The 10951-nt window shown below is 47.0% G+C and overlaps 1 long non-coding RNA gene across 1 annotated transcript; it reads left to right on the top strand.

Moving 5' to 3' along the window:
* The first annotated feature begins 5573 nt into the window (after positions 1 to 5573).
* LOC125754922 (uncharacterized) lies at positions 5574 to 8685 on the top strand. The gene is made up of 2 exons (XR_007410070.1): positions 5574 to 6152; positions 6932 to 8685. It is a non-coding gene; the product is annotated as an uncharacterized LOC125754922 (long non-coding RNA).
* Positions 8686 to 10951: the final 2266 nt, after the last annotated feature.

Consider the following 10951-nt stretch of genomic DNA (forward strand, 5'->3'; position numbering starts at 1 on the left):
CCTTTCATCTATCCATTCACTAATTTTATTTTATTTTATTTTTTTTAGTATCTACTACATGACAGGCACTGTGCTATGCTCTGGAAGGCGCCTCAATGAACAAGACAGAGGCTCTGTCCTTGTGGAGCTTACATTCTAGTAGGAGATATAACTTGCAAATAAACAATCAAAGAATATAATTATCGTGCCAGGATGGAGATGTACATGCCATGGTCAAGAATAATAGGAATTATTTATTGCTATAATAAGGAGACAAAGAAGAAGGTGAAATTTTTTTTTAGATTTCATCTTTTTTTAAGTTTACTTACATGAAGTCTACAAATCTTAAGTGGACAGCTCAGAGAATTTTTACACATGTACACAGCTGGTAACATCCATGTAGATCACAAGCAGAATATGTCCCCCTCCCTGACTCCCTGAGGCTCTCTTAAGTGCCCTCCCAGTGAGTACCAGAAAGAAGTTAGTTTTCAGCTAAGTCCTGACGTGGAAGACAGAGCAAGGCAAGAGTCTGGGGGAAGGGGTCCCCTGACAGAGGAGCTGTGGGTACAAAGACCTTGCTTTAGAAAAGAGCTTGCCACATCTGAGGGACTGACTGGGGAGGCCAGAGGGATAGGTGAAGGCTGAGGTCTGAGGCTGGACATTATACAGAATCTCACAGGCTGAGGCAGAGTTCATACCACTCAAGAAAGTTTATCGAAATGAGCATGACATGAAGATGGGGATCACCTTGAATCTGTTCAGTGCACGAGTGAGTCAGGCTTACACTACCTCACTTGATTATTAAATCACATGCAGGCTCATTTCTCAATCACGGAGATACAGCAGGGCATCCGAGCGTGTCTGACAACCGCTGCTCGAAGGTAGCAGGAAGGAGTAGCATGTATGTGAATCTTGCCCCCTCCTCAGGGATTTCCAGAGTACAGGGATCTGAGGGATGTGAGAAGCCAGTACAAAGTGGCTGGTGCTGAGAGGTCAATTGCTGAAAGGAACTTTCTGATGGAGCTGGCAGGTGACTCTGACTGACTTCTGTCTGGAAAGGTAGGCCCAGCAGGGCTGCTGACAGCGGTTCTAGAAAAGGATACCCCCTCTGTAAATAAAATTGGGTTTACTTAAAATAACTCTGTTCTCTCTGGGCCACAAAAAGTATGAGATTGGAATGAATTTAAGAAACCCAGGAAGGGGTGTGGGAACCAAGTGGATTAGTGTGTGGGTTGTGGTCCTGACCATCTCCCCTGTAGGAAGGGGCCAGCTTCTGAGACTGAAGATATCTTTATCTGTGAAGAGTTCTTTTTTCTTTTCCTTTATTAAAAAAAAGAAAACAAAAACTTCTTAGGAACATCTTTAGCCACTTCCTCTTCCTTCCCCAGGGATTTAGTCATTTGAAGGCATTGACTTAAGTCTTGGTAGTCTGAGTAATAGATCCTGCCTGAGAAAGATGGGGAAGACCCCAGAAGTCTGTGATTGTCCCTTCTGGGCCCAACCTAAACTCATGTGCCCTTGGCACCCTGCCAGGGAATCCCCAGGGAGGGTCATGGTGATGATGGGGGGATTCTTAGCACTCTTTGTGGGGGATGGGGCAGATAGAAGCAGAGATCTTGCAGGGCCCAGAGCTGGGATGTCATCTTCCTTAGATGTGGTCTGGGGCTGCTGGAGATTGTGAGACAGGAGCACTAGGTTTGTGACAGGTGGGGCAGAAATAGGTCACACTATAGGTTGAGAGAGTCTCTGGTAGCCCGCTGATGGGCAAGATGAGGGCTGGCTTAACCCTTAACACTTCTGAGGTGGCCACCTCCTTGGAGAGCCACTTGCAGTCTTCAGGCAGAAGATGCAGGATGGAGACCCAAACAAGGGAGGTGTTCTAAGGAGGTGGCCTTCCCGGACGCATGGGAGCACCAGCCCCTCTTCCTGGCTCTGGCTCCTTGCCATGGGCCTCAGCAAACAGGGCCTGTCTTTAGGCCTCGGTGTTTGTAGGCATTGATGAAGATCAAGAATCCAGTGCATCTTTCTACAATAAAATTGCCCTGGAACCCAGGGTCTTCTCTCATACGGGACATTCTTTGAAAGACAGCCATTATCAAAGATAAAGAAAGCTGACACCAGTTAAAGAGGTAAAGACAGATTTTCATCAGTAATACACTCTTACAATAGGGAAAAGAGTCCAACGTGAACTGAACCCAACTTCGATTTATACAGAAGTGACTGGGTGTTTGAAAGGGAGGTGGAGGGAATAGGGATGAGGGGCTCTGTGAAGTCAGGAAGGAAAGAACTACAAAACAGAAGGGGGTTGGTCCACGTGAAACCCACCTACATTTGCTAAGTGGCATTTATCCAGGTTTACTCCCACCCTCCCACAGAGACTAGGAGACACTGTCTTCAAATTTGGCTGGAACAAACAAAACTTTTTTTTTTTTTGGCTGCTTTGAATTTTTTCAATCAGCCTCTTTAAGGGGTGCCTAGGGTCACCCTAGGGACCTGACCCTGAGCTATTAGAAACTATGGTAATGTTTGTTCAAGTCTTTACAGGTGAAGGTTGACAGGCCTAGTCAAAAGGAGGGCTCCAAGTAGTGTGGCTAGAATTTGGGAATCTTTGTCACCATCCCCTTCTGGAGAAAGCCCAGACAATCTGCAGCCCTGATTATTATGGTGTGAAGAGCACCAGATCTGCGCTGTCCCAACAGGCCAGTACTGGTCCTGGCTGGGTCTCATGGCTCATCTGACCAGTGAGGGAGGTTGCATGTCACCTATCTGTGGGCTATTCCAGTGCTGACTTCAGGGTAAGGACTATGGCTGGGGGCAAGTGGCAAATGAGGCACTCACCTCAGGCACAAAATTTAAGGGGGTGCCGTAAACTTCAATAATAAGTATAAACAATGTAATATTTTAATAAATCAAAATGCAAAAAAAAACCAACCCTATTTTTTGATGAACAAAATATCAGAATTTTAAATAAAGACCGGATCTGACAGTGCTGTGATTAGGGTGAGGTGAGGGAGGCCACAGATCCTGGCAGCATCAGTCCCCTGGCCGCCCTGAGGGGGTGGGGTGGGTGGGCGGTGGGAGGGGGGTGATGAGGGTTGGGGGGGGAACTTTTTTCTTCACTCCCTGCCTGTCATCTCCACTCGTGCCACTAGGGGGAGAGCGTCTACTACACAAACCTCCGAGCCCCAGGTTCAGAGGCGGGAAGAGCCACTCTGGTCTGTAGGCTGTTTTCTAGATCCAGAGCCAAAGTGGGGGAGAGAAAGACAGAGATTCTGGCCCCCGGTATTATGCGGCCATGACCTTGCACTGGGGCAAAGAAAAAATAAAAACAGAAGAGCTGCATGTCTTCCTAACGCTTTCAGCGAAAGGATTTCACATGCATTCAAAATTGCAAAGACGGCTGGTTTAGTGCAGGAATACAGCAGTTGTCTGGGAAACAAGAGATGTCTTTTCCAGTTCTAGCTCTTCCTTGATGCCTTGGGTGGCTTTGACTAAGCCATTTCCCATCTCGTGGCCTCACTTTTCCCATCTGTAAAAAGAAAGGCTGGATCAGATGGTCCCAGAACCTATTTTGGCGCTAAACATCCATGTTTCTGTCTCCAGAGCAGACCTAGGAGAAGAGTCTGGAGTTTCTGAAACATAAATTAAAGCAGCTGGATGAATCAGGCCAGCACATTCTGGAAGGTTGATCTTCCACACTGGGCCTTCTGCTTCCATCGAAGACTTTCAACCAACTGCTGGCACTAGGTTTCCTAAGCTGGAAGACAAGTCCCATTATCTAACGTTGGCCTTATGCTAGGTTTTACACACATTGTCTCTTTTCAGCTTCTCAGCACGCCCGTGAGCAGCTACTAGGATCATCATCCCCACTTCACAGATGGAGAGATTTGAGCCCTTAGAAAGGTTAGGTCAGTGCCAAGGTCACCTAGCTGGTGAGTGCTGGGTAGGACTGGGAGGGAGTCTAAAGTCCAGAGGGTGTGCTTTCAAAGACACCAGCCGCCAGCAGGCCCAGGTGTGAGGCCCAGACCCTCCCGCCAGTAAGCCCTGGGAGGAGGGGAGGCGGGAACCGGAGGGCCCTGATTCGGAAGCGCTCCTGAGTGGTGGAGGGCCTGGGCCCCGCACTTCCCTCCCACAAAGCAGGATGGTGTCTAATGAGGGATCCCGCAGACATCTCCGGAGTTCTTGCCGGGCAAGGCTGGGGAAGGCAGCAGTGGCTCCCAAGTCAGTCAAGGAGTCAGAAGCAACCAGGGCAGGGAGGGGGTGCGGGAGGGGCAGGCAGCTGTACTGCCTCCCAGTCCTCAGTTTCCCTGGTGGGGCCTGCAGGGGGGCATGAGCGGGCTCTGGCAGGTGAACAAGCTCCCGGGCTGATGCTAAGGCGCAGCCTGCTTTGCCCTGCCCGCGGCTGAGGGAAACGCTGCAGCACGAAAGGCTCTGATTCTGCTCTTTAATGGGAGACGTTCCTTTCTCTTCATTTGCCCCTTTGTCCGGGCCACTTCCGCAGCCGTCCTTAGGCTCGGCTGGAGGGTGACTGTCAGGCTCTGAGGAGCCGGAAGGCCTGACTTGCTACCCACGGTGCCGAGGGCTGAGGGCCGAGCTGAGCGAGGGGCTTGCTGGCTCCGGGTGACGTGGCCCGGCCCCTCGCCTTGTCGCGCTTCAGAGACAGAAACCTAGAAAAAACTTCTCTGAAAAGGCACAGAGATGCTTCTTGGCAAGTTGCTTTTTTTTTTTTTTTTTCCTTTTGGCAACATTCTTCCCCTCCTTTATTATTTTCCCTCGGATTGGCCCTGATTAAAAATGAAAACGAGGAGTTCACCTTCATCTCTGGGTTTTATTTTCGCTGGTGCCCTTGTAAACTAGCCACCCCCAGTCATGCCAGTCCCTTGCAGTCTTCAAGTTGAGGCTGACAATGACCTAAGGTGGCCTCCCCGTGGAAAAAGTCCATGTTCCACTTGGGGCTCCTGTATCGAATAAAAACCATTTAAGATATGAGCTTAATGACGTGGAGATCCAGGCCTCAGAAGTGAAAGGCTAACAAGGGCATTAAATCTGGAACCATTTCTCAGCTGCCCCATCAGGCAGCAGAACTGTATGGGCGAATCACTCCTGAAAAGCTTCCCGTCCTCTAGTTTTTGTCCCATTCAGGCACCATGCAACCAGAACCTACCCAGGGCGGGATGCACAGGGTATGGAGGAGCCACCTTCTATGAGGAACAGAGAGGAGAGGAGAACAGGAGTCCTGATGGTGCCTGCCCACCCCTGCATAAATAGAATAAAGAATAAAAGCAAAAGGGTCCTGGGGTCAAGGGTGCAGACCGCTGACTTAGGAACTGGAATACTGGGAGGAGCAAAACACAGATATGGTCTCTGTCTTCCCTGGAGCTCAGAGTCTAGCACAGGTGACAGATGTTGGACAAATGACTACCAAATAAACGTAAAGCGTCAGCTGTGACATAGTGCTATGGGAGTGCCATAGTGAGGATTTGCCCTGATAAGAGGTCAAGAGAGCTTTGCTAGTGGAAGGAAGCCAAAGCTGAGAGCTACAGGGTGAATTAGCCTGGGGGTAGGGGTGGGGGGCCGCAGGGAGGGGAAGGCATTCTAGGGAGGAGCATCTCATTCGAAGGTCCTGTGGTGTGAGAAAGCATGGCAGTTGGAGGCAATCAAAAAAGCCCCCTCCCCAGGTCATGGAGGGAAAGGGTGTAAGATATGATTGGCAGAGCCTAGATCATAAAGGCTGGTAGGTCAAACTGAAGTCTTTTGTCTTGACCCTGCGAATGACGGAAAACCACAGAATGATTTTAAGTGGGCGGGTGAGAGAAGCAAACTTGTGTTTTGAGAAGATCACTCCTGCAGCCATAAAAACATTTAAACTTAACCTAAAGAACAGCCTTCTGATGAATGCCTGACTTTGGGAAAGTAATAACAATAAACACATTTATTGGCCTCTTACATAGAATGAAGCACTGCCTCATGTGCTTTTCATGGATTAGTACCTTTGGCCTTGAGAATAGCATATAAGACAGGTGTATTACTATGATGCCCTTTTTACAGATGAGGAAATAGAGGCCTGGAAAGTTGGTTGTGGTCACTCAGTGGGAGAAGTTGCAGAGCAAGAGCTAGATCCAAGTCTGTGTGATAGCAGAGGCTCTGCTATATTCACAGCAGTGCTAAGCGCTGTAAGTAACCATAGCCCTGGTCCTCAACCTTGGTTGCACGTTGGCATTACCTGGATGGGGTGTTAAAAATTGGAGATTTTGTTACAATCAACCTGGACATTGGGAATTTTTGCAAACTCCTCAGGTAGGTTTGCAGATTGTGAGGCCCAGCAGAGACCGCCTGCCTTCAGCCTAGGCAAACACTTGGGAAGCTGGTGCAGCCCCAGCCAGGTCCTGGCTGAACTCTGTGGTCTCAGAGTCCCCTGCCAGCTCAGATAGTCTATGATTTCATGATCCACCAGCTGTGTTGCCAGAAGTCTTTCTCCCAAGGTGAATGGGTTTCTGGAACTGACAGATGGAGGCCGAGGGACCTTGGTAGCACTGCATTGGCTGTAATGGCTAGGCAGCAAGAGCCAAATCCTCAAGGCTGCATCTTGAACCCTGCCAGCTACCTTCCCTCTGGCCCAGACCCAGACTATTGGCAAGCTGAGACAAGAAAACAACAACAACAAAAAAAAGGTCAGCTAGTCCCAGGTGGGAGTGGCCAGAGCTGGATATTGCTGGCTGTTGGCCCCATTACTGGGGACTGATCTACCCCTTTGAAAGCACCTGGAGCCTTGGGAGGTAGGGGGATCCCTCCAAAGCCAAGGTTTCCCAGAGGTCAGAGGTGACCGTGCCTGAGGGCTGGGTGGTGAAAAGAACTGGGGAACATCCCTCACCTGCCCCCATGGGGCTTCTGGGCTTCTTGGAAGTGCTGCTGCCTGGATGGATATTTGACCTCTTCCCCTTCCTCTCTCCAGCCAGACTGGCCTGCTACCAGTTGAACCTGCCAAGTTTGTTCTCCTATCTACACCCTGCATTTGCTGATCCCTGGGCTTAGCATACCTTCCTCCAGCTATTCCTTTGGCAACTCTGGACCTGAAACCCAGGCCTGGCCACTTGGCAGAGGTTTGAGAGCAGACTCTGAGTTGAGGAGCCCATAGACAGGCCATGCCTGAGCCCCTTGCTCCCCCCAGATGCCTCTTCCCTAACATCTGGGGTGAACCTTCATCTGCCCTCAGGGAGGCCAGGCCCTCCTGAACCACCATCACTTAGCAGTCTGAAGATTCAAGTCACAAATGCTCACCTGACCCTCTCTGAGCCCAGGGACTGCACAACCATGGGAGTTTGGGGCAGCAAAGAATAAAACCACTACTTCACATCTTTGGGCTGCTTTCTGGCTTTTCCAGGCTCTCCTGGACCTATTATCTCATCTATAGACATGGAATCTGACAGCCTCATGGCAACCACATATGTCCCCCTCATAATACAAATAAGAAACTTAGAGGACCAGAGACTTTATGGCTGGTACAAAGTCATGCAGCTTAAACTCTAACCCGAGCCAAATTAGATTCACCTTTCATTTTCAAGATAACTCTGCAAGATCGTCAAAGCAGTACCATCAGCCCATTTGACAGATAAGGAAACAGGGGAGCAGAAATGAATCAGTCTGCCCAAGGTCACACTGGATGTCACTGGCAAACAGAGACCCGAAATCTGCACTCTGGGCCCCTGATGCCATTATACCGCAGAGCCCTGCTTCAGTGAAGAACAGCGAGAAGGCAGGTGGGAAACAAATGATACCAACTAAAGTGAGTTCTGAGTGGAAAAGTTGCTCTTAGGACTGTGAATTTGTAACTCTTCAGAACTAGAGTTTGCCAGAAAGGTCAAGCTCAGCCCAATATTTTTCCTTCATGTCTCTGAGTCTCAGTGTTTTCACTTATTAAATGACAATAAGCAATAATTCTTACTTCATAGGGTTGTCATGAAGATTCAATGAGATAAAAGCCCCCAAAATGTAGAATCTGTATTTGAGAGACAGTAAAGAATAGTTGCTATTTTTATTTTAATTCCCATTATTATAATTTCCATTATAATCGTAACCATTCTGGAAAACAAACCATCCAGACAGCTTCCTACAGTGATGGGGCCTCACTTCCAAGCTTCTGGGCTCCTAGCTGGCAAAATCACCCCAAAGGGAATCTGACCCTCTTTGCCCTTCCTTTTCTCTTCCTCGAAATAAAGTGGTATGCTGGAGCCAACTTGTACTGGCTTCAGAGGGCCTCTTGTTAAATCTTTAAGAATTTTGTGAGCTAGTAGTTAAACACAGCCATTATTAAAATTAAATTATAGAAACTGTTGGGAGCCAATTCTTCATGGGTCTCTTTCATTTTAGCTGGTCTCTCAAGTGGAGGCGCTTGACTCCTCATTCTGGACTTCTCATTCTCAAAGTTGTTTATACAGTTGTTTCCCTCCAGAAGAAAGGACAGATTTGCTTATTATCCAGAATAATAAAAATAATGCCTACCTCTGAGCATGCCAAAAGATGGTAACTTATCTTATAAAAGATTCAGGCCCCTAAGCTCCAGCTTCCTCTGCTATGTTCAATCTGCTGCTCCTGCAAGTGCCACTTTGCAACCCCCCGTTGGAATCGGGGCTCAGGGAACTAGTGCAAGATAATGCTGACACTCTGATTACTGCAGCTGCTGTGAGTAATAAAGGCCTTTGTCTCTGACCTGGGAGTCTCATGTCTTTTGCTGGCACCTGTGAAACTGACAATTTGTTAGCTTATAAGCAGGGTAAACTCTTAGAATTACTAAAGTTATTAATATAAAATTAAACAAATTACACTAAGGACAAAGGTAATAAATATTCCAAACTCCTACTACATTTTTAAATTATCTATACTGCATCTATGTAAGCATGGAAATACTACATATTGGTCTGCCTCTGAGCATCTCTTCCTAATGCTCCATTCAGTGGTATAATGCAGGTAGCTTGAAATCAGCCAGGAAGGTTGTATTTATACCGCAAATTGCCCTTCCCCATCTGGAGCCACTTGTGAAACATTTACCATCACATCACTGTTGAAATCCCACAAATCTCTCCCCAGCAATTCTCAAACCTTCACGTTCCTGAGGAGCTTGTTAAAATGCAGACTTAGAGTGCCTGGGTGGCTCAGTTGGTTATGTGGTTACACATCTGCCTTGAGCTCAGGTCATGATCCCAGGTCCTAGGATACAGCCCTGTCTCAGGCTCTCTGCTTCTCGGGGAGCCTGCTTCTCCCTCTCCCTCTGTGCTCCCCCTGCTTGTATATTTGCTCTCTCTCTCTCTCTCATAAATAAAGTCTTTTTTTTTTAAAAATGCAGACTCTACCTTATACAGAAACTAACCCAAAACTGATCACAGATTTAATTGTAAAACCTTAAAACTTCTAGGAAAAAAGTGTAGGAGAAAATCTTTAGGATCTGGCTAGTGAAAGAATTCTTAGACTTGACATGTAACCATGATCTATATGAGGAAAAAGTGAAAACTCAAAACTAAAAACTTTTATTCTATGAAATATCCCATTAAGAGGATGAGAAAACAGCCTGTAGAGTAGGAGAAAATATTGCAAACCACAATTGAGACAAAGGACTCAATTATTATACTGAAGAAATTCTTTTTTTTTTTTTAAGATTTTATTTATTTATTCATGAGACACACAGAGAGAGAGGCAGACACAGGCAGAGGCAGAGGGAGAAGCAGGCTCCATACAGGGAGCCGGATGTGGGACTCGATCCCAGGTCTCCCGGATCACGCCCTGGACTAAAGGCGGCGCTAAACCACTGAGCAACCAGGGCTGCCCCGAAATTCTTTTTTTAAAGATGTTTATTTATTTATTTATTTATTTATTTATTTATTTATTTATTTATTTATGAGAGACAGAGAGAGAGGCAGACACACAGACAGAGGGAGAAGCAGGCTCCATGTAGGGAGCCCAACGTGGGACTCGATCCAGGGACTTGAGGATCACACCCTGAGCTGAAGGCAGACGCTCAACCACTGAGCCACTCAGGCGTCCCTTATTTGTTTATTTAAGAGAGAGAGTGTGCTAAGGAGCAGGGGAGGGGGGAAGGGACAAGCAGATTCCACACTAAGCAGGGAGCCGGACAGGGGGCTCCATCTCATGACTTTGAGATCACGACCTGAACCAAAATCAAGAATCAGACACTTAACTGACAATCACCTAGGGACCCCTATATTGAAGAAATTATTAAAACTCAATAGTAAGAAAGCAAGTGATTCATTTAGACCATGGCCAAAAGACTTTGAGAGATATTTCACCAAAAATAAACAGATGGTATATAAACACACACAAAAAATGATGTTCAAGATCATTAGCTATTAGAGAAGTGCAAATTAAACCCACAATATCAGGGGCACCTGTGGCTCAGTCAGTTAAGGTGTCTGCTTTTAGCTCAAGTCATGATCCCAGAGTCCTGGGGCTGAGCCCCACATCAGGCTCCCTGCTGAGTGAGGAGTCTGCTTCTCCCTCTCCCTCTGCCTACTACTCCTTCTGCCTGTGCTCTCTCTCTTTCTGTGTCAAACAAATAAAATCTTTACAAAATATAAAGTCACAAAATCACTAAGCGCCTATCAAAACGGCTAAAATAAAAAATAGTGACGATACCAAATTCTGGCAAAGATGCAGAGAAATGATCACTCTTTCATTACTGGTAATGTAAAATGGCACAGTCCCTCTGGAAAACAGTTTGGCAGTTTCTTTTGAAAAGTAAATATAGAACTTCCATACAAGCCAGCAATTGAGCTCATTGGCATTTATCGCAGAAAAGTGAAGATTTGTGTTCACAAGCACATGATTGCCTGTACTTGATGCTTTATGGCAACTTTATTCATAATAGCTCCCAAATGGAAATAGCCCAGATGTCCTTCAATGAGGGAAGGGTTGAACAAACTGTGATACATCCATCCCTTGGAATACTACTCAGCGATAAAAG

Source organism: Canis lupus, chromosome 4, assembly GCF_003254725.2.
Source record: "Canis lupus dingo isolate Sandy chromosome 4, ASM325472v2, whole genome shotgun sequence".
Classification (NCBI taxonomy): Eukaryota; Metazoa; Chordata; class Mammalia; order Carnivora; family Canidae; genus Canis; species Canis lupus.